Below are 26,144 nucleotides of genomic sequence, written 5' to 3' on the forward strand. Positions count from 1 at the left end.
CTTGTGGCCAAGAAGGCCAATGGCATCCTGGGGTGTATTAGAAGGGGTGTGGTCAGCAGGTCGAGAGAGGTTCTCCTCCCCCTCTACTCTGCCCTGGTGAGGCCGCATCTGGAATATTGTGTCCAGTTCTGGGCCCCTCAGTTCAAGAAGGACAGGGAACTGCTAGAGAGAGTCCAGCGCAGAGCCACGAAGATGATTAAGGGAGTGGAACATCTCCCTTATGAGGAGAGGCTGAGGGAGCTGGGTCTCTTTAGCTTGGAGAAGAGGAGACTGAGGGGTGACCTCATTAATGTTTATAAATATGTAAAGGGCAAGTGTCATGAGGATGGAGCCAGGCTCTTCTCAGTGGCATCCCTTGACAGGACAAGGGGCAATGGGTGCAAGCTGGAACACAGGAGGTTCCACATAAATATGAGGAAAAACTTCTTTACGGTGAGGGTGACCGAACACTGGAACAGGCTGCCCAGAGAGGTTGTGGAGTCTCCTTCTCTGGAGACATTCAAAACCCGCCTGGACGCGTTCCTGTGTGATATGGTCTAGGCAATCCTGCCCCGGCAGGGGGATTGGACTAGATGATCTTTCGAGGTCCCTTCCAATCCCTAACATTCTGTGATTCTGTGACCCACAGTGGTGGCTATCCCTGCGCATCTCTCTCTCGGAACGCTCGCTTATTTTCCCCCCTTTATTTCCCACCTTTCCTATCTCTGTTTCCTCCGCCTTTGCCCAATAAAGCGGCTTGTTTTGCAGCATTTGGCCTCAAATCATTTGTGATTTAATCTCACCTCTTGGAATCGCAAAGAACCTCCCCAGGGCCCAGACTCGAATCCGGGCCCTGACAAGGGGGACAACCTGCTTCACCGTGGTCTTTACCACCGCTGCAGGGGAATCACTGCTCTGGTGCCTGGAGCACCTCCTCCTCCTCCTTCACTGACCTTGGTGTCTGCAGAGTTGTTTCTCTCCCATAGTCTCACTCCTCTCTCCCAGCTGCTGTTGCACAGCAGTTTTTTCTCCTTCTTAAATATGTTATCACAGAGGCCCTACCACTGTCACTGATTGTCTCAGCTTTGGCCAGCGGCAGGTCCTTCTTGGAGCTGGCTGGAACTGGCTCTGTCGGACATGGGGGCAGCTTCTGGCATCTTCTCACAAAAGTCACCTCTGCAGTGCCCCCCCCCCCCGGAAACCTTGCCACGTAAACCCAATACACACAGCATCAAGACTCTCTCCAATGTCCCCCCCTCCAAAGGCCAGTAGGCTGGTGGTGGGCAAGAGGCTGGGAGTGGACACAGCCTGGACAGCTGACCCAAACTGACCAAAGAGATATTCCATACTGTTACCAGAAAATAGTAACCAAGAAAACTCTCTAACCCAAATGATAGTTTAGAAAGCTGATATTGGTTTATTGCAGCGCTGGGTGCATGGGGGATCTCTCCTCCTAGCATGCACACCTAGGGACAAAAGCACACTCATTATATACGTTATAGAAAAATGACTATTCATACAATTCCTGAGAAAAGCCCACCTATTCCAAGAAACGTTATGCATATGCTAATATATTATGTAATCGTCTTTGCGCATGCTTACTAAATTGGGGAAGGGGTCTTGGGTGGGCTCTGGTGGTCTCTAGTGGTCGTAATCCCCCCATAGTTATGCTGTCCGCTGCATAACCCCACTTCTGCGCAAGCGTGGTCGAGGCCTTTTTGTTGACACATGCAGGTGGCTCCAAGGAGAAGATCCTGTTCTGATTCTTACAGGATTTATCTCTACTCCTGGCGCCAGAGCTATGAATAAAGTCCTTTAAGACATTACAAAGATGTTGTTCACAGTCTTGCTTATCTCTGACCCTTCTTTGTAATTAGTGAGGAATTTAACAGAGACCTTGGATTCTCTAAGACTAAGCGCAAGCAAGAATCAGTGATGACTATAACTCTAAGCGTTATCAGTCCCAGAAGCAGAACCTGTCTTCAAAACATGCCATTAGCTTCAGAATGTGCTGTTATTATAGCTGAAAGGAAAATTGCTGAAAGAAAACTTGATTCTCTGTAAAGGTTACGCAGAGTAGGCCTTTTAGGGCCTACTTTGAGGCTTACTTTTACTAAACCGTCTGGTATCAGTTCCCCCCTTTGGAAGTAGTTAGATTTATTATCTCACTACTTCCATATATTTTTCTCAATGATTCTCTTAAAACAACCTATGTAGATCCCTATGATAACTATAACAGTATAACTACATAAACTATTCCCTCTAACAATGCGGCTAACCGTCCTTTTAGAGACAATCCACCTAATTCTTGCAGGATTTTGTTGAGCCAACTATTTTCTGCTGCATCCCTGATTGCCCTGCTGTCTTCTGCTACTCTCTTCATTTTGTCCAATTGCTCTTGCAGATTATCAGTGATGTTTGGGATGTGGATGCAGCAGGGCTCTTTGTCTAACTTAAGATATCCACACACTCCTTGTTCTTTGACTAATAGCAAGTCTAAGTCCAGTCTATTTTGCAGAGTCATTTTAGTATTGGCTTGGATCTCTTTATTAACAGTTTGGAATCCCTTTTGAGTGGCTCTTGACAAAGATTCTACTTGCCAAGTCAGGTTTTCTATTAACGTCCAATTTTCTAAAGCCATTAGTCCTGGTAATAGAAAACTTTGAAATCCCCATTCAAGTTGCACATTGAGGCACCTCCAATTAGCTCTCCTGATGTTATAAATGGGTTTCATGCTCCAATTAAAGCACCAATCTATCTTGCATATATGTTTCCAATACCCTCCCAGAGATGTGGTCCAAGTTTTGAGTTTCCTTTTAAGGTTAGTACATTCCGGAACAGTGGTCACATTAGGTATCATGTTATCAGTAACACAGAGTCTCAACAATCCTGCAGCCTGTCCACTGGAGGCTGGTAATGCAGTTTGCAAAAAATGGAGCGTTTAAGGCTTGCCATCCTCTGGGACACTGTCCCTCTGCACCCCTCCCAAATACTGTCCTGTTATCTCCCGATCTCCAATGAGTAGTGTCTTGTAAAACATCACTACCTTTTTGTCTACACTTATTCTCTCTGTCTAAATAATTGGAAGCATTAGCCTGTTTAAAGGCTTCTGTGATGTTATCCTATGCTTCCAATAAGGATGAATTCATTGGTATGATACCCCAGGGGATAGGCTGACTAGCCGAATGAGGAATTGGGATACATGCTGTAACACTGGTAAGATTGCTCATTATACCGAACCCTTGTATCAAAGTTAGAATTAAGTTTTCATCTATATCTGTGTTGGCCTCTCTGTCTGTATCAACTTCTGCCCTTCCTGACATCACTGCAAGAGATAACACCCAGAACTTTGTGATCCCTGAGTTAATCTTAAATGTAGAAGTCATTCTTGTTTGACAGTCCATTCTGGTGATGAGGCTGGTTTCATCCTGCTGTGATGCATCCACAGAGTGACTCCTTCAGTTGTGTAGGTGGTGAGTATAATCTGGAAAGGTCCTTTCCACTTCTCCTTTAATGGTTCGTCTGACCACGTCCTCAGGTACACCCAGTCTCTCCAGGTTGGTATTGATGCACAGACACATCCAAGGATAGTGGTGCGCTCAGAGTGACATACCTGTGGAGAGAGGACAGAACCTTTCCTAGAGAGATAACATATTCTTTAATATTCTCGTATGATCTCAGGATTCACTCCTATTTCTGTCACCTGATAGGGTTTACCATAAATAATTTCAAAAGGACTAACCTTTTCTTTAGTTTTAGGATTCATAGCAAAGCTAAGGGTAAAGCATCTGGCCATTTTATCTGAGCCTCTTGGCAAATTTTACTCATCTGTTTATTTAAGCTTTGATTCATTCTTTCTACTTTCGCACTTGATTGAGGTCTCCAGGGGGTATGGAGATCCCATTTTACCCCTAACACTAAAGCTAAAATTTGAACAGCCTCATCTACGAAGTGTGGGCCCCTATCTGAAGATAGTCCTATAGGTACCCCAAATCTCGGTATTATTTCCTTAAGCAATTCTCTTGCCTTGTTGGTGCAACAAGGGAAAGCTTCCAGCCAGCCTGTAAAAGTATCTATCATTACTAAAATATACTGATATCCATTTTGCCGCAGTAATTCAGAAAAGTCTATTTGCCAATAGTCTTCTGGACTGTTTCCTCTCTTTGTTACTCCTGATAAAGGTCTCTGCTGGACTATGTTTGTTCCATCACCTGCAAACAGTCATTAGAAAGGTTTTCAGCTCCACGGCATCTTGTTCCAAAAGAACGGCTTGATATTTCAGCATCCGGCTCGGTGACAGCTAGTGTCCTTCTTTTTGTTCTAGAATGGTCGTAACTGCATAGGGCCCAAACACAGTTAGCTTTTGCCCGACGTCAATTTTCGGGCCTCTTGGATCAGTAATACCGTAGCCAATTGGAGACATGCTGGCCATACTTTACTGACATTGTCTTGTTGTTTTGAAAAATACCGCACGGGTCTTTTCCATGATCCTAGTCTCTGGGCCAACACTCTTAGGGCAATATGTAGCCTTTCAGGTACAAACAGTTCAAATGTTTTTTTTTTTTTTCTAAGTTCGGGAGGCCTAGAGCTGGAGCGCTCATTAAGGTCTGTTATAGTTTTGCAAATGCATCTTTGCACTCCTGAGTGCAAACAAGGAGGTTTCCTTCCCCTCATACAGCTTCATATACGGGTTTGGCAATGAGTCCAAAATTCATTATCCATAGGCAACACCATCCGGCCATCCCGAGAAATGCTCTAAGCTCTTGTTTCGATTGCTTTCATCTCACCGGTCCCGTGTCTGGTTTTGACTGGATGATTACTGGTTCTGCTGCTCAGGATCATCTCGGTGTTCCTGAAGCCCATATGAGAGGTGTCACAGTGTTTTCAACTTCTGGTATCTCTTGTAATTCAGCTTCCTTCTGTAATATAAAAACTTGGGCATCCAAAGCTTTATTTTCAGAAACATGGATTTGGATTTCTTCCTTTTGTAAAAGTAATTTGTGCATTCAATTTACTTAGTATATCCCATCGTAATAGCGGCATAGGGCAATCTGGTATATAGAGAAATCGATGGGCTAACACCCTTTTCCCAATTCCAAAATTCAAAGGCTGGAAAAACGGCTGATCTTCTGTCTGCCCTGTGGCAGCAATAATTGGCATACTTTGATCACTCAAATTACCCTTGCATGTATTTAATACTGAATAGGTAGCTCCCATGTCTACTAAAAACTTTACTTTATCATTTCCCAACCTTACTATAACCAGGGGTTCTGTTGGGGAGGATTTCGATTCTTCCCCTGGTCCTCCTCAGTCTGAATCTAATGTCAACATGTTATCAGCCTGCCTTGGCATTTCCTAAAGGCCCTGCGGACTTAATTGTGGACACTCCCTTTTCCAGTGTCCTCTCTGCCCGCAGAAAGCACACTGATCCTTTTCTAATGGTATTTTGGCCCTTAGTACTTCACTGGGAAACCTTCTTCCCCTCGGGCCCCGATAGCTCTGTACTCTGACCCTACCAGTTTCCTGTTCTATGGCTACTGCCAGTGTCTTCTTATCTTTAAGCTTCTCTTTTCTCTGTTTTTCTTCTTCTACCTTTTCTCTATTGTTATATACTTTCCAGGCATTTTCTAACATTTTATCCAATGAGCGAGCATCTGCCTTCTCTAACTTCTGTAATTTCCATTTTATGTCTGCACTAGATTGTCCCATAAAAATGTGGATCAATGAGACAGCATCCACCTCACTTTCTGGATTCAAATCGGTATATTTTCTTGCAGCCTCCATTAGTCTTTCAAGGAAAGAAGAGGGATCCTCATTCTTTCCTTGAATGACCTGATATAATTTAGACCAATTCTTTGACTTTGGAATAGCATTCTGGACACCATGCAAAACCAATCGTTGGTATTCGGTTAATAATAATCTTTGAGCGGGAACGTTGGGATCCCAATTTGGGTTATTGGCAGGAAAATGTTCATTTATCTGTCCTGCTTGTGCGGCTTGAACATGCACACATTCCACCTTCTCTCTAGCCTTGGCCAAAATAAGTTGTATTTCCTCATAAAACACGAAGTGCTCACACATTGTGCTCAGCATTAAAAGCTAACTGGAAATGGGGGGGCATTTGTTATTAAGGCATTTGTCTTCCGAAGCAACCACTACATGTACTGAGGCTCTACTTCCCAGCAAGTGGCTGGACATCACCTACTGATGGGAAGTAGAGAATAAAAATCTTTTTGTTTTCCTTTGCTACTGTCCGTGGTATTTGCTTTTCTTTATTAAATTGCCTTTATCTCAACCCATGAGGTTTTTTTCCATCTTATTTTCTCTCCCCCCTGTCCTGCTGAGGAGGGGAGTGATAGAGTGGCTTGGTGGGCACCTCCTGGTGGCCAGCCAAGGTCAACCCACCACAATGCCTAATACTTTGTTAATATTAGGTTAGACATGGACAGCTGTCTAGCTGTAGACAGTGAACATTAGGTAAGATGATCTTTACCCCCCATATCTTGTGTCAGGTCAGGGATAAGTTGTCTCAAAGAATAGATGGTGAAAATGCCATAATATTTGTGGGGTCTAAGCAGGGAATTGAGGTTTACAAAAAACACGCTCTAAATGCCACCTAGTAGCCTAGTGTAGCAAGGTTTTCCTACCCAGAGAAATTGGCTGGATGGCCATGTCCAAAGAGTTACAGTTAATGGCTCAATGTCCAAGTGGAAACCAGTGATGAGTGGTGTCCCTCAGGGGTCTGTAGTGGGACCAGTACTATTTAATATCTTCATCAACGACATAGACAGTGGGATTGAGTGCACCCTCAGCAAGTTTGCAAATCACAGAATCAACCAGGTTGGAAGAGACCTCAGGGATCATCGAGTCCAACCGTTGCCCTGATGCCACCCTGTCAACTAGACCATGGCACTAAGTGCCATGTCCAGTCTTTTCTTAAACACATCCAGAGATGGTGACTCCACCACCTCCCTGGGCAGCCCATTCCAATGTCTAATAACCCTTTCTGAGAAGACATGCTTCCTAATGTCCAATCTGAACCTCCCCTGGCGAAGCTAGAGGCTGTGTCCTCTTGTCCTATTGCTAGTTGCCCGGGAGAAGAGGCTGACTCCCACTTCACTAAAACCTCCCTTCAGGTAGTTGTAGACTGCAATAAGGTCACCTCTGAGCCTCCTCTTCTCCAGGCTAAACACCCCCAGCTCCCTCAGACGTTCCTCATAGGTCAGACCCTCCAGACCCTTCACCAGCTTGGTCGCCCTCCTCTGGACTCGCTCCAACACCTCAACATCTTTCTTGAAGTGCGGGGCCCAGAACTGGACACAGGATTCAAGGTGCGGCCTCACCAGTGCCGAGTATAGAGGGACGATCACTTCCCTAGACCGGCTGGCTACACTGTTCCTAATAGAGGCCAGGATGCCATTGGCCTTCTTGGCCACCTGGGCACACTGCTGGCTCATGTTTAGCCGGCTGTCGATCAGCACCCCCAGGTCTCTTTCCGCCGGGCCACTTTCTAATCACTCTTCCCCCAGCCTGTAGCGCTGCATGGGGTTGTTGTGGCCCAAGTGTAAGACCTGGCACTTGTTCTTGTTGAACCTCATGCCGTTGGTCTCGGCCCATCTATCTAACCTGTCCAGATTCCTCTGTAGGGCCTTCCTACCCTCCAGCAGATCGACACTCCCACCCAGCTTGGTGTCATCTCAAATTTGCTGAGGGTGCACTCAATCCCTACGTCTAGATCATCTATAAAGATATTGAACAGCACCGGCCCCAGAACTGAGCCCTGGGGAACACCGCTAGTGACCGGCCGCCAGTTGGACTTTGCCCCATTCACCACCACTCTCTGGGCTCGGCCGTCCAGCCAGTTTTTAACCGGCTGATTTTTTTAACTGACACCAAGCTGAGTGGTGCAGTTGATACCCTTGAGAGAAGGGATGCCATCCAGAGGGACCTGGACAGGCTTGAGAAGTGGGCTCCTGTGAACTTCTTGAAGTTCAACAAGGCCAAGTGCAAGGTCCTGCACCCTGATTAGGGCAATCATCAGTATCAGTACAGACTGGGGGATGAATGGATTGAGAGCAGCCCTGCAGAGAAGGACTTGGGGTTACTGGTGGATGAAAAATTGGACATGAGCTGGCACTGTGGACTTGCAGTCCAGAAACCCAAGCGTGGCTGGCAGGTTGAGGGAGGTGATTCTCCCCCTCTACTCTGCTCTTGTGAGACCCCACCTGGAGTACTACATCCATCTCTGGGGCCCATAGTACAAGAAAGACATGGACCTGTTAGAGCGGGTCCAGAGGAGAGCCACAAAAATGATCAGAGCGCTGGAACATCTCTCCTATGAGGAAAGGCTGAGAGAGTTGTGGTTGTTCACCCTGGAGAAGAGAAGGCTCTAAGGACACCTTATTGCGGCCTTTCAATACTTAAAGGGGGTTATAAAAAAGATGGAGAGAGACTTTTTACCAAGTCCTGTACAGGACAAGGGGCAATGTCTTTAAACTTGAAAGAGGGTAGATTTAGATTGGACATAAGGAAGAAATTGTTTATGGTGGGGGCGGTGAGACACTGGAACAGGTTGCCCAGAGAAGTTGTGGATGTCCCATCATTGGAAGTGGTCAAGGTCAGGTTGGATGGGGCTTTGAGCAACCTGGCCTAGTGGAAAGGTGTCCCTGCCCATGGCAGGGGGTGTTGGAACTAGATGATCTTTAAGGTCCCTTCCAACCCAAACCGTTTTATGATTCTAATTGGAGGAGTTAGAAGGAAATGGGAGAACAAAGGAATTCAGGAATCAAGAATGGGAAGAGTTCTGAGTTGTTTTCTTTGTCTTTCTTGGTTTGAATAAGTAATTATTTTAATCCATGAGTAATGCTTGGATCAATAGCTGCCTTCTGTTGTGAAATATAGAATAAGGTTAAGGTAAGGAAGTAAAAACTACTCTTCAACCTATTGTCTTCCTGCTTCTCTCCTATACTTCTTATAAAAATCTCTACTTTCAGAGAGAAGTTGCAAGGGAATCTTTTTTGTCTTTAACGTTTCCTTCTAGTATGCAAGTCTACAAACATAGCTCCATGTGCTCAGCTGAAAAGGAAGCCCTTTCCTTTTTTTGACAGCAAAACTTCATTGTCAAAATGTTCTTGTGCTGCAGATGGCTACAGGTATGATACAAGTTAGTTTGTCAGCTTTGGAACACATCTGAAAGGCAGGTTCTTCAAGGAGGGTGAACTTAGCATCAATACTATGATTAACAGGTCTGGTTCTGCCTCCTTCAGCTTCTGAGGCCTTAGAGATCCATTATAGATTCTACTTGAAGGTAAGGAACAACTTTTTCCTATTTTAATCCTCCACTTGACAATAAAAGGCTCTAATAAGTACTGTGCCACTGTACCCCAGTTGAGGATCTGACCTTAACTAGCAGAGCTCCATTAAATTTCTAGAAATAAAAATTGGAGAAATCTCTAAAAGCATATCAGTTACCAAGACTTGTAATAATTCTGCAGATAATAAGGTAGAGGAGCAAGAGGATGGAATGATACTCATGGCTTAATCTTTCAGTGACCTCTTATTTTTGAGGGGAAGAAATGTTTAGGAGAGAATTTTGTTCTTAATCTGCTTGGTGGTGTTGGCTTGTGTGGCTTGCTTTTTCCTCTGGATACACTTCTACCATTTTTCAACCTTCAGGAGTGGAGCTATTGCATGTGGAGCTTTGCAACAGGAGCTTAAGTTTAAAAATAAAATATCAGGCTGCCTTTCTGAAGATCCAGACATAGCATACACGCACAGATGTGATATCTTGACTGACCACAGTTATATCCATTACTGAGTTTAGAGCAATGGACAATGGAAAAATGAAGAGTCTTGTTCCTCAAAACAAAAGAGGAAGAAATGTAATGCTTCTGCACCACTGGATACCAATTTTTAAAGAGTGTGAGAAACCCCTCCTCAGCAAGAGGACTGAAAAGCAGTAAAGCCACAACTGTCAGGCATTCTTCATGCTGTTTTCTGCAGCTCCTGATGTAGATGCTGTAATCAAGATAACAACATCCACTACTCTCTCTTCACCAAGCCAGTCATTTATATCATAGAAGGCAATCAGGTTAGTCAGGCATGACTGTTCCCAATCACCTTGTTTGGCCTCCATATGCATAGGCATAGCTTCCAGGAGAATTTGCTTCATAACTTTCCCAGGATATCTAAGGTATTCTTATGAATTAAAAAAAAAAAAAGAAAAAAAAAGCCACAAACAAACAACCCCACGAACACCCCCCCAAACCAAAACCAAAAACCCCCCAAAACCCAACCCCCAAAGAAGAACAAAATGGGGGGCCTACAAACAAGATACCCTTTCTCAATTTCTAATAAGTTTTGAATTTTTTTTCCCCCTGGATCTCTGCTAGACAGTAGAAAAAATGAGTAAGTTGTCCAATTGTTAGAAGTTTGAGAACAGAGTAAAAGGATTGAGCAGTTTGGGTACAATGGTTTTGAGAGAAAAGCCTCTCAGAGCCTACAGTGTTTTGGATTTGTTACTAGTTGTCAGTTCTTGGTAAGAAAAGTCTTTCCCCCCCATCCCCATTAGAAAACTCCTTTTTAAAATTGTCTGTCCCTTTTCCATCTTCCTCCTTCCACATGGGCTCTAATTCTAGGCTCTGCAGACATTTGGTTGAGTTTGCCTAAATTCTTTAGCAAAAGGCCTGGATTCTGTACAGCACACTGAAAATGGCAACTCCATTAAAAAAAAGCAAACAAAAAAAACCCAAACAAGAAAACATAAAGAACAAAAATTGTTACCTTGTGTGTGGTGTATGATTTACCTACCTGCTGCCAAACTGTAAACTTCCAGTGTGCTACAGAAGCTTCCATTTGTAACTGTTGCAATAAGTTCGTGTTGGGATTTTGGAGATCCAGGCACAGAAAGGTTAAGTGGTGTAACAGGGAGGGGCTGGAATCTGGAAACCCACATTTAGTTTCTGGCTCTGCCAGAGACCAGATGTGTGATCTGGAGCCAGGCCAGTTCACCAGTCTGTGCTTCTGTCTGATTAGTTGAAGGAGTAAGACTCTTCATGGTAAAGATGCTCACTTAGCTTGTTTTTCACACAGAGCCTAACAGAAGTGTGGGCTCAACCTATATCATTCAAATAAGTGGATATCAACTGCACAGAATATAAATGGAATATTAGATATGCTACTTAGAATATATAATTCTGCCTTTTTGTTTCTTACATACTACCAACAGGTTATGAATCTTCAGATTATGTTCAATAATTTGAAGCTGTTTGAAAACCAGCTTTTTGTCTTTTGTCTCTGTGAGATAGTAATTTCTGTTGTTTTACTGTATTTTAAATGGTTGGTTTGTAGTACATGAGTGGAAACCTGAGTTGCATCATATTGTCTTGTTTCCCTTTGGTATTCCATAAACAATTCCCTCTTCCTGACACTCTCCTTCTGTCCCCTGTGGGCTCCCTTTCTCCCTCCCCCCTCCCTCTTGCACACCCTCGCTCACACATGCTCTTGCTCTCCTGCTCTGTCTGGCTTCCCCATCCCTCTCTCTGTTTCTGTCAATCCAATAAAGCTATGACTCCTAACATGGCAGCGGAGATTGAGAACTACTGCTTAGTCTGCTTTCCAAGTATTAATGAACCTCTGGTGGTGGTGAACAGCATTGACAGCAAAGAGTTTACGTCCAGCATCACTGTATCTTCTACATGTTTGGAGTTGCAGTAAAATAAGGGACTTTCTCAGGCCAAAGCTTAAGAAGACTTTTTCTTGACATTTTATATAGCGCCTCTCTTTAGACTTCACTACATTGCTTCTTCATAAATATATAAAAAACCAAAATCCTGGTAAAGTTTAGGGTTTTCCTGCCTTTGGACCCTTTGACTTTTCTTGAATTTATCTAAATGCCTTGATATATTTTTGGGGCATTTTTTTTTCCTTCTTTTGAGAAGTTCCCATTGTCAAGTAAGCATATTCATGTGAGCTTTCCAAAAAGTCCTTCTTCCTGGGACTCATTCTTTCAGCCTCTCTTCTTTGGCCTTGAAAACTGAAAATCTCTTCCTGTATTTATTTTGCTTTAAGACTAAGTGCTCTCTGGGGAGCTGTGTTGGATTCTTTACTTTTTCTGCCTTAAAAATATCAAGGTTTTGGGTTTAGTATCCAGATTACACATTTCCTAAGGCTAAGGAAACTTAATCTAAGGCCTTTCTCTGAAGTTCACTGTCCCATGATTTTCTTTTTCCCACAATGATGTACCTTTCTCCTTCAGAGAATTTAAATAAAACATATGAGGGCCGGGTTTGAAGTTCGTGATGGCCTGAGGTGGCTGAGATCGTTATTGATCCATTTGTAAATTACAAGAAGCTATTTGTTTAGTTCATAGGGTAAGTTCAAGCAAGAACAATATATTCTGAATTGGAGGGGGAGGGTACTTCTCTCTTGATAAACTAGTCTTGATCTTAACCCTCCTTGTGACAAGTTAAGGTAATTTTCCTCATATGTAGTTTGATTATTTATACATATTACAAGGAATAAAGTTTTTGGGAAACTGCCATTAATTTTCTCTTTCCCAACTGTCCTGGTTTCAGGGGGATTTGGTTTCAGTTTGTGACCAGCCATGGTGATCAAGGCCTTCAGCAGTTAAATCCAGGGCAGCTGACCCTGGCTGGCCCACAGGTGTATTCTATATCACAGAATCACAGAATCACAGAATCACAGAATGTTAGGGATTGGAAGGGACCTCGAAAGATCATCTAGTCCAATCCCCCTGCCGGGGCAGGATTACCTAGACCATATCACACAGGAACGCGTCCAGGCGGGTTTTGAATGTCTCCAGAGAAGGAGACTCCACAACCTCTCTGGGCAGCCTGTTCCAGTGTTCAGTCACCCTCACCGTAAAGAAGTTTTTCCTCATATTTATGTGGAACCTCCTGTGTTCCAGCTTGCACCCATTGCCCCTTGTCCTGTCAAGGGATGCCACTGAGAAGAGCCTGGCTCCATCCTCATGACACTTGCCCTTTACATATTTATAAACATTAATGAGGTCACCCCTCAGTCTCCTCTTCTCTAAGCTAAAGAGACCCAGCTCCCTCAGCCTCTCCTCATAAGGGAGATGTTCCACTCCCTTAATCATCTTCGTGGCTCTGCGCTGGACTCTCTCTAGCAGTTCCCTGTCCTTCTTGAACTGAGGGGCCCAGAACTGGACACAATATTCCAGATGCGGCCTCACCAGGGCAGAGTAGAGGGGGAGGAGAACCTCTCTTGACCTGCTGACCACACCCCTTCTAATACACCCCAGGATGCCATTGGCCTTCTTGGCCACAAGGGCACACTGCTGGCTCATGGTCATCCTGTTGTCCACTAGGACCCCCAGGTCCCTTTCCCCTACGCTGGTCTCCAACAGGTCTGCCCCCAACTTGTACTGGTACATGGGGTTGTTCTTGCCCAGATGCAGGACTCTACACTTGCCCTTGTTATATTTCATTAAATTTCTCCCCGCCCAACTCTCCAGCCTGTCCAGGTCTCTCTGAATGGCTGCGCAGCCTTCCGGCACATCAGCCACTCCTCCCAGTTTGGTGTCATCAGCGAACTTGCTGACAGCGCACTCTAATCCCTCATCCAAGTCATTAATGAATATATTGAATAGAACTGGTCCCAGAACCGACCCTTGCGGAACTCCGCTAGACACAGACCTCCAACTGGACTCTGTCCCGCTGACCACTACTCTCTGGCTTCTTTCCTTCAGCCAGTTCACAATCCACCTCACTATCTGATCATCCAGACCACACTTCCCCAGTTTAGCTGCGAGGATGCTGTGGGAGACCGTGTCAAACGCTTTACTGAAATCGAGATAGACCACATCCACAGCTTTACCATCATCTATCCACCGGGTAACGTCCTCATAAAAGGCTATCAAGTTGGTTGAGCAAGACTTCCCGTTGGTGAAGCCATGCTGAGTGCCCCTAATGATCCCCCTATCCTTGATGTGCCTAGAGACAGCACCAAGAACAAGTTGTTCCATCACCTTTCCGGGGATGGAGGTGAGGCTGACCGGTCTATAGTTACCCGGGTCCTCCTTCTTGCCCTTTTTGAAGACTGGAGTGACATTCGCTTTCCTCCCGTCCTCAGGCACCTCTCCCGTTGCCCACAACTTAGCAAAGATGATGGAGAGTGGCCTAGCAATGACTTCCGCCAGCTCCCTCAGCACCCGCGGGTGCATCCCATCAGGGCCCATGGATTTATGGACGTCCAGGTTGCTTAATTGGTCCCTGACCCAGCCCTCATCAACCAAGACAGATTCCTCCTCTATCCTGACTTCTTCTGAGGCCTCAGGGGTCCAGGTCTCCTCAGGACAGCCTCCAGCAGTATAGACAGAGGCAAAGAAGGCATTCAGTAACTCCGCCTTCTTTTTATCCTCTGTCTCCAGGACCCCCACCTCATTCATCAGTGGGCCTACATTGCCTCTAGTGTTGGCTTTACCTGCAATGTATTTGAAGAAGCCCTTTCTGTTGTCCTTGACCTCTCTTGCAAGGTTTAATTCCAAGGAGGCCTTAGCTTTCCTAGTTGCCTCCCTACATCCTCTGACAACAGACTTATATTCCTCCCAAGTGGCCAGCCCCTCCTTCCACGATCTGTACACCCTCTTCTTCCACTTGAGTATGCCCAGCAGTTCCCTGTTCAACCATGCAGGTCTCCTGGTACCCTTCCTTGACTTCCTACCTGTTGGGATGCTCTGATCTTGAGCTCGGAAGAAGCAGTCCTTGAATGCTAACCAACTATCTTGGGCCCCCTTACCTTCTAGTACCCTGTCCCATGGGATTTCCCCTAGCATTGACATAAAGCTCCCTATAAAAGAGAGGGTTTGGTAGGAAAAGGGGGGCCTTTTTCCTGCTCTCCTTGCTTCTACTACCTTCTCCCTATTTGTTGGTGTGATTCCTGGAGCAACTTGCTAGTGATTTGTGGATGGGTATATTTTTGTCTGTTTTGTGTTGTCATTTATATTGTTTTTCTTCATTTCATTAAATCTGTTTAACTTCAACCTACAGCTTTCCCTTCTTTTCCCAATTCCCTTCCTCATTTGGGGAAGGGACATTGGGTGAGAGAAAAACTGCTTATTGTTTAGCCTCGGGTGCGGGCTAAACAAAGACACCAACTTTTACCCATATTTTGAGGATGAAACCAATGTAGTCCTGCTATTCTCAAAGTGAAAGTAAGCCTAAGGCAGTAGAAAGCTGTTTTTAAATTTTAAATTTATTTTTACTTACTACTTTGGTTCAAATGCTTGAAATTCTAAAGTATTTATAATGACAGGAAATACAAGATGTTATACAATGAGTTTGTAAAAAGGGGAAAATAGCCACAATATATGTCTAGTGCCCACATGTAGGGACTGCAGCTTTTTTAAAGACATAATTGGTTATAATTTCTCTCCCCCTAGTTATATGCCTCATTTACATAAGTAAGTTAGTTGTCTTTTTGTTTTCTTTGTGATCCATTTCCTGTTTGGTATTTCTCAGGAGGAAGAAAAAGAAAATGGATCTTGGTGATTAACCCTCAAAGAGATTATTTAAGGCAAGAAGTAATGAACTGGGATGGAAGAACACCATTAGAAGCTTTAACATCTTGCCACTTTTGATATAGCTCAGCTTTAATAATAGATCTCTCCTTAATTTGAATGCTGGAATAGGGAAAAGAGCAGCAGCCACAAGTTTAGTATGCTAACTATTTGAGAGATGACATGCAAGGTTAACAGAGGGCTTGTTTGTTTCCTGCATTAAAAAAAAAATACATGCTTCTTTTATAGATGGGACTTTTTCTTGAAGTGCACTGCGGATGTTCCATTTAGTTTCTGCTAGATATGAATATCTGTGTGTTGCATAAATGATGACAGTTGAGCCAACATACTTGCCTTATTTTAAATGTTTTATATCTAGGCTTGTTAAAAACTACAGAAAATAGTGTTTCTTGAAAGGAGCAAGTGGGTGGAGACAGAAGTTGAGGGGGAAGAGAAAGAAGCAAGGTTCTTATTTCTTCTCAATGTATTGTATTTCAGTGTGTGTATATATGAAATTAAAAATTGGGACAAAATAACGTGTTTTGGACAATATGTAAATGTTAATGTCAAAGTGCTGTTCCTTCCATTCAGGGATGTCATGGTTCAGCAAAACTGTGACCAGCAGATTGCCATCACTGTCCCAAATGGACAGAGGCCTTGCACTTGCAGAGAGGGAGAAGATCTTTTGGGAGTGAGGAGGTGTGTTGTTTTTTTTTTATTTATTTTTTTGCAATCTAGTGATAATCACTGGTGTGAGATAACTGTTAAAGGCAATTTGTCAAATACTGCAGAAGTGTATATTCTCATACCTGGGGCAAAGATGCTGGCTGTTGTTCCACCAGTGAGTCAGTGGGCAAATAATAGAATGATTTGGGTTGGAAGGGACCTTTAAAGATCATCTAGTGTAACCACCTTGCCATGGGCAGGGACATTTTTCCCTAGACCAGATTGTTCAAAGCCCCATCCAACCTTACTTTGAACACTTCTAAGGATGGGGCATCCACAGCTTCTCTGGACATGTTCCAGTGTCCCACCACCCCATGCCACTTCCAATCTTCCCCCAAATGTTGCTGTTAGTATTATTTGGAAATGACATTGATTAGGGAATGCAAGTTTTAATTAAGTAACTGAAATGCACAGACAGCATGACCTTAGCACATATCAGTGCACAAATGTGCAAACGGTGACTGGAAATTAGCAAATGTGATGCCCACCTACAAGAAGGACCGGAAGGAGGATCCGGGGAACTACAGGCCTGTCAGTCTGACCTCGGTGCCAGGGAAGGTTATGGAGTAGATCATCTTGAGTGCCATCATGGGGCACGTACAGGACAACCAGGAGATCAGGCCCAGTCAGCATGGGTTTAGGAAAGGCAGGTCCTGCTCGACAGGTTGGATCGATGGGCCAAGGCCAACTGTATGAGGTTCAACAAGGCTAAGTGTCAAGTCCTGCACTTGGGTCACAACACCCCCATGCACCACTACAGGTTTGGGGAAGAGTGGCTGGAAAGCTGCCTGGCAGAAAAGGACCTGGGGGTGTTGATTGACAGCTGGCTGGATATGAGCCAGCAGTGTGCCCAAGGTGGCCAACAGCATCCTAGCCTGTATCAGAAATAGTGTGGCCAGCAGGATGAGGGAAGTTGATCATCCCCCTGTACTCAGCACTGGTGAGGCTGCACCTGAAATACTGTGTTCAGTTTTGGGCCCCTCACTACAAGACAGACATTGAGGTGCTGGAGTGAGTCCAACAAAGGGCAATGAAGCTGGTGAAGGGGCTGGAGAACAAGTCTTGTGAGGAGCGGCTGAGGGAACTGGGGTTGTTTAGTCTGGAGAAAAGGAGGCTCAGGGGAGACCTTATTGCTCTCTACAACTACTTGAAAGGAGGTTGTAGCTAGGAGGGTGTTGGTCTCTTCTCCCAGGTAACAAGTGATAGGATGAGAGGAAACAGCCTCAAGTTGCACCAGGGGAGGTTTAGATTGGATATCAGGAAAAATTTCTTCACTGAAAGGGTTGTCAAGCATTGGAACAGGCTACCCAGGGAAGTGGTGGAGTCACCATCCCTGGAGGTATTTAAAAGATGAGTAGATGTGGTGCTTAGGTATATGGTTTAGTGGTGGATTTGGTAGTGTTAGGTTAATGGTTGGACTTGATGATCTTAAAGGTCCTTTCCAACCAAAACGATTCTATGATTCTAAATCTTGCTCTGTCTCCTTTATTTGCTGTGTCTTGACACAGAATCACAGAATGGAGGTCATCTGGTCCAAACCCCTGCTCAAGTGGAGCCACCTAGAGCCAGTTGCCCAGGACTATGTCCAAATGGCTTTTGAATTTCTCCAAGGAGGAAAACTCGATAACCTTTCTGGCCAGCCTGTTCCAGTGCTCAGTCACCCACATAGTTAAAAAAGAGTTTCCTTAAGTTCAGATGGAACCTCCTGTGTTTCCATTTGTGCCCATTGCCTCTGGTCCTGCCTCTGGGCACCACTGAAAAGGGCCTGTCTCCCCCTTCTTTGCACCCTCCCTTCAGATATTTATATACATTGATAAGATCTTCCCTGAGTCTTCTCTTCTCTAGGCTGAACAGTCCCAGCTCTCTCAGCCTTTCCTCATAGGTGAGATGCTCCAGTCCCTTAATCATCTTTGTGGCCATTTGCTAGACTGTTTCCAGTAGTTCCATCTCTTTCTTGTACTGGGAAGCCCAGAACTGGACGCAGTACTTCATGTGTGGCCTCACCAGTGCTGAGTGAAGGAAAGATCACCTCCCTTGACCTGTTGGCAACACATCTCCTGATGCAGCCCAGGATATCATTAGCCCTTTTTGTGACAAGGGCATATTGCTGACTCATGTTCAACTTTGTGTCTACCAGGGCCTTTTCTGCAAAGCTGTTTTCCAGCTGGGTAGCCCCCAGCATATATTGCTGCCTGGGGTTGATCCTCTCCAGGTGCAGGACTTGGCACTTCCCCTTGTTGAACTGCATGAGGCTCCTGCCTGCCCATTTCTCTAGCCTGTCAAGGTCCCTCTGGATGGCAGCACAACCCTCTGGTGTATCAGCCACTCCTCACAGTTTTGTGCCATCAGCAAACTCGCTGAGGGTACATTCTGCCCCATCATCCAGATCATTAATGAAGATGTTGAACAGGACTGGACCCAGTATTGACCCCTGGGGTACACTGCTAGTGACTGGCCTCCAACTAGACTTTGTGCCACTGATCACCACCCTCTGGGCCTGGCCGTTCAGCTGGTTTTCAATCCCCCTCACTGCTCATTCAGCCCGTACTTCATCAGCTTCTCTATGAGGATCTTATGAGAGACAACGTCAAAGGCCTTCCTGAAGTCCAGGTTGACAATATCCACTGCCGACTATGCCAGTGAAGAAGTAAGGCGGGGACGTTCATCTACCAGGCCAGTCCCTTCATTATAGAAGGTTATCAAGTTGGTCAAGCATAACTTCCCCTTTGTGAATCCATGCTAGCTACTCCTGATCACCTTCTTGCCCTTGACGTGCCTGGAAATGCTTTCTAGGATTAGCTGCTCCATCACCTTCCCAGGGATCAAGGTGAGGCTGACAGTCCTGTAGTTCATTCTTGCACTTGAATACAGGAGTGACATTTGCTTTCCTCCAGTCTTTGGGTACTTCTCCCAATCACCATGATCGATCAAATACTATTGAGAGTGGCCTTGGAATGACATCAGCCAGCCCCGTCAGCACTTGTGAGTGCATCCCATCAGGGCCCATGGACTTATGTGTGTCCAGTTTGTTTAAGTATTCTCTGACCTGATCCTCTTTCACCAAGCGTACATCTTTCTCCACATTTTCCCCCTGATCTCTGGGACCTGGGATTCCTGAAGGTTGGTCTTGCTAGTAAAGCCTGAAGCAAAGGCGGCATTCAGTACCACAGCTTTTTCCATGTCCTGGGTCACCAGGTGTCCTGTCTCATTCAGTAAGGGGCCCACATTTTCCTTAGCCTTCCTTTTGTCACCTGTGTCCTTAGAGAAGCCCTTCTTCTTGTCTTTGACATCCCTAGCCAGATTCAATTAGATTTGAATTTTAGCTTTCCTAACTTTGTCCCTGGATGCTCAGATAGTGTTTCTGTATTCCTCCCTGGTTACCCATTCTTGCTTCCACTCTCTGTATGTGTCCTGGTTTCATTGGAATTTTGTTTCAGTTTGTGGCCAGCCATGGTGATCAGGGCCATTAGCAGCTAAATCCAGAGCAGCTGACCCAGGCTGGCCCACAGGTGTATTCTATATCATTGACATCAAGTTCACTATAAAAGGGAAGGCTTGCTGGGAAGGGGTGGGGCTGGTTTTGCTCTTCTCTCTTCTGGCCTTCATTCCCCCCCTCCCCCTCCCCCTCCTCCTCCCCCTCCCCCTCCGGATGGTTGAAGTCCCCCATGAGGACCAGGGCCCACTTGTTCTTCCTGGTCAGGCAAACTGTAGCAGACCCCACTATGTGCTAGTGAGGTCCTTCAGTCTGCCATCTCAGTGGAGGTAGGAGATGCAGATCACACACTCACAGAATGGTTAGGGTTGGAAGGGACCTCTGGACATCATCTAGTCCAAACCCCTGCTAAAGCAGGTTCACCTAGAGCATGTTGCACAGGGTCATGTCCAGGTGGGTTTTGAATATCTCCAGAGAAGGAGACTCCCTGAGCAGCCTGTTCCAGTGCTCTATCACTGAAGTTTTTTCTCATATTTAGATGGAACTTCCCATGTTTCAGTTTGTGCCTGTTGCCCCTTGTCCTGTCGCTGGGCTCCACTGAGAAGAGTCTGGCCCCATCCTCTTGACACACACCCTTAAGGTATTTGAAAGCATTGAGAAGATCCCCCCTCAGTCTTCTCCAGGCTAAACAGACCCAGCTCCCTCAGCCTCTCCTCATAAGAGAGATGCTCCAGTCCTCTGATCATCTTTGTACCCTCTGCTGGACTCTCTCCAGTAGTTCCTTGTCTTTCTTGAACTGGAGGGGCCCAGAACTGGACACAGTACTCCAGGTGTGGCTTCACTAGGGCAGTGTAGAGGGGGAGGATAACTTCCCTTGACCTGCTGGCCATACTCTTCCTAATGTACTGCAGGATACCATTGGCCTTCTTGGCCACAAGGGTACACTGCTGGCTCATGGTGAACTTCTTGTCCACCGGGACTCCCAGGTCTTTCTCTGCAGAGCTGCTTTCCAGCAGGTCAACGCCCAGCCTGTACCGGTGCATGCGGTTATTCCTCCCTAGGTGCAGGACCCTACACTTGCCTTTGTTGAACTTCATGAGGTTCCTCTCTGCCCAGCCCTCTAGCCTGGCCAGGTCTTGCTGAATGGCAGCACAGCCTTCTGGTGTATCGGCCACTCCTCCCAGTTTTCTGTCATCAGCAAATTTGCTGAGGGTACACTCAGTCCCTTCATCCAAGTCATTGATGAATAAGTTGAACAGGACTGGATCCAGTACTGACCCCTGGGGAACACTGCTAGCTACCAGCCTCCATCTAGATTCAGCACCACTGATCACAACCCTCTGAGCTCTGCCATTCAGCCAGTTCTCAATCAATCATCAACTTTATTTTCCACTCATCTAACCCACACTTCCTGGGTTACATGACAGCAAAGACACAAGGGTTATTGATGTCTTAGAAACCATGGAAGCACCTGAGAACAGTCACATAGGAATTAATTAGGGCTTCTCCCCCCCCCATAAAGGTTGCAGGATCAATAGCCCAACTGAAGTGCAGCTACACCAATGCATGCACTATGGTCAACAAACAGGAGGAGCTGGAAGCCATTGTGCAGCTGGGAAACTATGATATAGCTGCCATTATGGAAACATGGTGGGATGACTCACACAACTGGAGTGCTGCAATGGATGGCTATAAACTCTTCAGAAGGGATAGGCAAAGAAGGAGAGGTGGTGGGGTGGCCCTGTATGTTAGGGAGTGTTGTGACTGTATAGAGCTTGATGATGGTGATGATAGGGTTGAATGTTTATGGGTATGAATCAGGGGAAAGGCCAACAAGGCAGATATCATGGTGGGAGTATGCTATACACCACCCAATCAGGATGAAGAGGCAGATGAAATATTCTATAAGCAGCTGGGGGAAGTCTCACAATCAGTAGCCCTTGTTCTCGTGGGGGACTTCAAGATACCAGATGTCTGCTGGAAATACAATACAGTGGAGAGGAAGCAGTCTAGGAGGTTCCTGGAGTGTGTGGGAGAGAACTTCCTGACACAGCTGGTGAGGGAGCCAACTAGGGAAGGTGCCCCGCTGGACCTGTTCTTTGCGAACAGAGAAGGACTTGCGGGTGATGTGATGGTTGTTGGACATCTTGGGCACAGCAATCATGAAATGAGAGAGGTTTTGATTCTCGGAGAAGTAAGGAGGGAAGTTAGCAGAACTGCTACCTTGGACTTACAGAGGGCAGACTTTGGCCTGTTTAGGGGCCTGGCTGACAGAGTCCCTTGGGAGGCAGTCCTGAAGGGCAAAGGAGTCCAGAGAGGCTGGACATTCTTCAAGAAAGAAATCTTAAAGGTGCAGGAGCAGGCTGTCCCCATGTGCCAAAAGACAAACCATCAGGGAAGAAGAGTGGCCTGGCTGAACAGAGAGCTTTGGCTGGAACTCAGGAAAAAAATAGAGTTTATGACCTTTGGAAGAAGGGGCAGGCAACTCAGAAGGACAAGGATGTCATGAGGTTATGCAGGGAGAAAATTAGAAGGGCCAAAGCCCAACTAGAACTTAATCTGGCCACTGCCATAAAAGACAATAAAAAATGTTTCTATAAACACATTAGCAACAAAAGGAGGGCTAAGGAGAATCTCCATCCTTTATTAGATACGGGGGGAAACATAGTGACAAAGGCTGAGGAAAAGGCTAAGGTACTTAATGCCGCCTTTGCCTCAGTCTTTAGCAATAAGGTGAGTTGTTCTTGGCATATTCAACCCCCTGAGCTCAAAGACAGGGAGCAGAATGAAGCCCCCGTAATCTAAGGGGAAATGGTTAGCGACCTGCTACACCACTTAGACACACACAAGTCTATGGGGCTGGATGGGATCCACCCAAGGGTACTGAGGGAGCTGGCAGACATGCTCACCAAGCCACTTTCCATCATTTATGGATGCATAAAGCAGTCCTGGCTAACCAGGGAGGTCCCAGTTGAGTGGAAATTAGCAAATGTGATGTCCATCTACAAGAAGGGCTGGAAGAAAATAAGAAAACAAGAAAACCAATATCAATGCTGATACAAAATACACAAAATTATACTTAGCCCACAGAGTGGTGGCAAGTCACTCCAGGTATAGCAATCATTGAGAAGGAGAAAGAGAGAGAGTAGAAGAGAACAGAGCAAAAAAAGCCCCCACCCTCCCTAGCAAGCTTTCCCTTTTATAGTGAACCTGATGTTAATGTTATAGAACACACCTGTGGGCCAGCCTGGGTCAGCTGCCCTGGATTTAACTGCTAATGGCCTTGATCACCATGGCTGGCCACAAACTGAAACAAAATGTAACAGAAACTTGATTCTATAAATTTTATCCCCACGAAACCAGGACAATGAGATTCAACAAGGCTAAGTGCCAGGTCCTGCACTTGGGTCCCAATGCCCCCCTGGCCTGTATCAGAAATAGTGTGGCCAGCAGGACTAGGGAAGTGATTGTACCCCTGTACTCGGCACTGGTGAGGCCGTACCTCGAATACTGTGTTCAGTTTTGGGCCCCTCACTACAAGAAAGACATTGAAGTGCTAGAGCGAGTCTAAAGAAGAGCAACGAAGGTGTTGAAGGATCTAGAGAGATCTAGAGAAAAAGTGTTATGAGGCGGGACTGAGGGACCTGGGGTGGTTTAGTCTGGAGAAAAGGAGGCTCAGGGGAGACCTTATCGCTCTCTACAACGGGGGGGTTGGAACCATCCCTGTAGGTATTTAAAGGATGTGTAGATGTGGCACTTAGGGATATGGTTTAGTGATGGACTTGGTAGTGTTAGGTTTACAGTTGGACTTGATGATCTTAAAGGTCTTTTCCAACCAAAATGATTCTATGATTCTATAATGTCACCCTTACCTGTCTTCTCTTTAATCCTAACCGATAAACTCTCAGTTGTCTCCTCATCTGTCCCCAGGCAGAGCGCCCCACACTCCAGCTTCTCTCTCACATAAAGGGCAACTCCCCCTCCTCGTCTTCCCAGCTTGTTCTTCCTAAAGAGCCTGTATCCCTCCATTACAACACTCAAGTCATGGGAACCATCGCACCACGTCTGCATAATCCCAAGAAGATCATAGCCCTGCAACTGCACACTGATCGCTAACTCATCATGTTTATCCCCCATACTGCATGCATTAGTGTACAGGCACTTGAGAGATGCATGTTGAGTTCCTAGAAAGGGTTTGGGGGACTTCTCTATAATGGTGCCTTGTAGGCACTTCCTCTCTTACATGCAGTTGCTGGAGGTAATGCTACTTAAGCCACATTCTGTTGATTTTGTGTTCCATTCCTGTCACATCACCCCAGGCCCTTTGCTTATGGACCTTGCCCATCACTCCCTCACAGGGCTGCTGGTTACTCTCTCCTTCTCCTGTCATTCTTAGTTTAAAGCCCTCCTTATGAGGTCAGCCTTTTTCTTGACAAAAATAGCTTTGACCTGCTTAATGAGGTAGATCACATCTCTCCCAAGCAGACATTAAAACAAACAGGGTCCCATGAACATAGAACCCAAAACCCTGTTGCCAACACCAGTTCTGCAGCCAGTTATTGATATGCATTATCAGTGCCCCCCTCCTCATACCCTTGCCCCTCACCAGCAGGATTGTGGAGAACAGCAGGGTCCCCATGCCCTTTTCTACTGTCCCCAGAGCTCTGTAGTCACTTCTGATAGTCTCCAAGTTGCCCCTAGCAGTATCATTGGTGCCCACAGGGAAGAACAGGAGGGGAGAGTAGTCAGAGGGCTGGATGAGCTTTGGCAGCCTCTCCACAATATCCCAGATCTGGGCCCCCAGGCTGGCAGCAAAGCTCTCTAGATGATAGGTTAGATAGTATATTATCTGGAAATATGCTACCATTCTCACTTCTATATGCCACATGGACAAAAAGGAGGGGAGAAAAAAAAGAGAGAAGCACATGTGTTTCAGTTTCTTTTGATAGTGTAGCTCAAACTAACAGTTTCTGTGTTTGTTTCTCCTTTGAGCAATATCTGAATGTTACAGAAAAATTGTGGAGGCTTGGTTAAGTGAGAGGGGGCATGATTTCATGCTTCTGAGCAGTCTGAGCAATCCAGGCTCTGAGCAAGAGTTAGGCCCGGAGCGAGTCACCTTGGACTCTCCTTGAACGCTGCAAAAATGCAACAAAACAAGAACTTGGCAGTTGTAACAAACAGATAAGAGAAACAGGAAAAGGGGAGGGGGTGCTTATCGCTCTGTGTATCTAAAATTATAGACCAATCGTATATGCTACTAGTACGCGTGGACAGCAAGGCTTTACCAATGGAAATGCGGGCTTTGGTGCGTGATCAGCGTGCTCTCTGCTTAGAGTCTATATATATCCTGTACGTATAATCATTAAACGGAGAACTTCCATACTCATATTGGGATTGTGTCGTTACTCTGGGACCGTCGCCCAGCACCCAAGAGCCGCGCCCTCAACTTCCCCTTTTCTTCAAAAAATGTGCAAATATTAAAGTAGAATGCCTTACAAAATGCTTCATCGTGACTTCACTGTGCTTGGTAAAAACATGAAATTGAAGGCTATTCAGCTGTACCTAATATTTGTTGCTCTTGGCTGCTGTAAGATTAACCTCTTCTATGATTCTGCACTGCTTTTGTGGGAGAGATTGTTATGACATTAAAAGTAGAACTCAATAGAAAGGTTCTTTTTTATAATTATCACCAAAATCAGGAATAAAACTCCTTAACCCTGGGTTTTAGCATTAACGAGCAGGCATTACTTTATTTGGCCGAGGGACATGTGGGATTGCTCCACCTAACATGTCCACGGAGAGACAAAAGCACACTCATTATACACATCATAGAAAAATGAATATTCATACAATTCCTGAGAAAAGCCTGCCTATTCCAAGAAACTTTATGCATATGCTAATACATTATGTAATTGTCTTTGTGCATGCATATTAAATGGGGGAAGGGGTCTCTGGTGGTCATAATCCCCCCATAGTTATGCTGTCTGCTGTGTAACCCCGCTTCTGCACAAGCGTGGTTGAGGCCTTTCTGTTGACACATTGTCACGGTTTAAAGCTGGGCCGGCTATTAAACCTGTGGCAGATGCTCTCTGTTAACCCTCCCCCCCCACCCCAAAGGGAAAGGGAAAAGGGAGAGAGGCTTCCGGGTTGGAAAGTTAAAACAGTTTTAATAAACTATAATAATGAAAAAGAGCATAATAATAATAGAAATAATCAAATATATACAAATATATATATACAAAACCAAGATTGAGCTCCCCCGATGTCGGCCACGTCACCACCGGCACTGGAGGGCAGGCTCCGGGAAGGCCCAGGCTGGGCCCAGCGACGGTTGAGAGCTGGATTCAGGGATGCACGGATCGGGGGCAGCAGGAAAACAGACGGAGTCCTCCTTGGACACCGGCCATAGCAGAAAGAGAGCGAGACCCTCGTGATCCCCCCGCTTTATACTGAGAATGACATGTA

At 45.6% G+C, this 26,144-nt stretch overlaps 1 protein-coding gene across 6 annotated transcripts in view; it reads left to right on the plus strand.

The window, feature by feature from the left end:
* Window positions 1-26,144, plus strand: part of LOC137677122 (zinc finger protein 462-like) — a 148,574-nt gene that overhangs the window by 25,837 nt on the left and 96,593 nt on the right. Inside the window, exon 1 of one of the 6 annotated variants that reach the window (XM_068424308.1) lies at window positions 16,200-16,219. The exons of the other annotated variants lie outside the window; for them this stretch is intronic. The gene's annotated coding sequence lies outside the window, so the exon portion shown is untranslated. Of the gene's footprint in view, window positions 1-16,199; window positions 16,220-26,144 lie in introns of those variants that run through there. 6 annotated transcript variants of the gene reach the window in all.

This window comes from Nyctibius grandis, assembly GCF_013368605.1.
Source record: "Nyctibius grandis isolate bNycGra1 chromosome W unlocalized genomic scaffold, bNycGra1.pri SUPER_W_unloc_1, whole genome shotgun sequence".
NCBI classification, from domain to species: domain Eukaryota; kingdom Metazoa; phylum Chordata; class Aves; order Nyctibiiformes; family Nyctibiidae; genus Nyctibius; species Nyctibius grandis.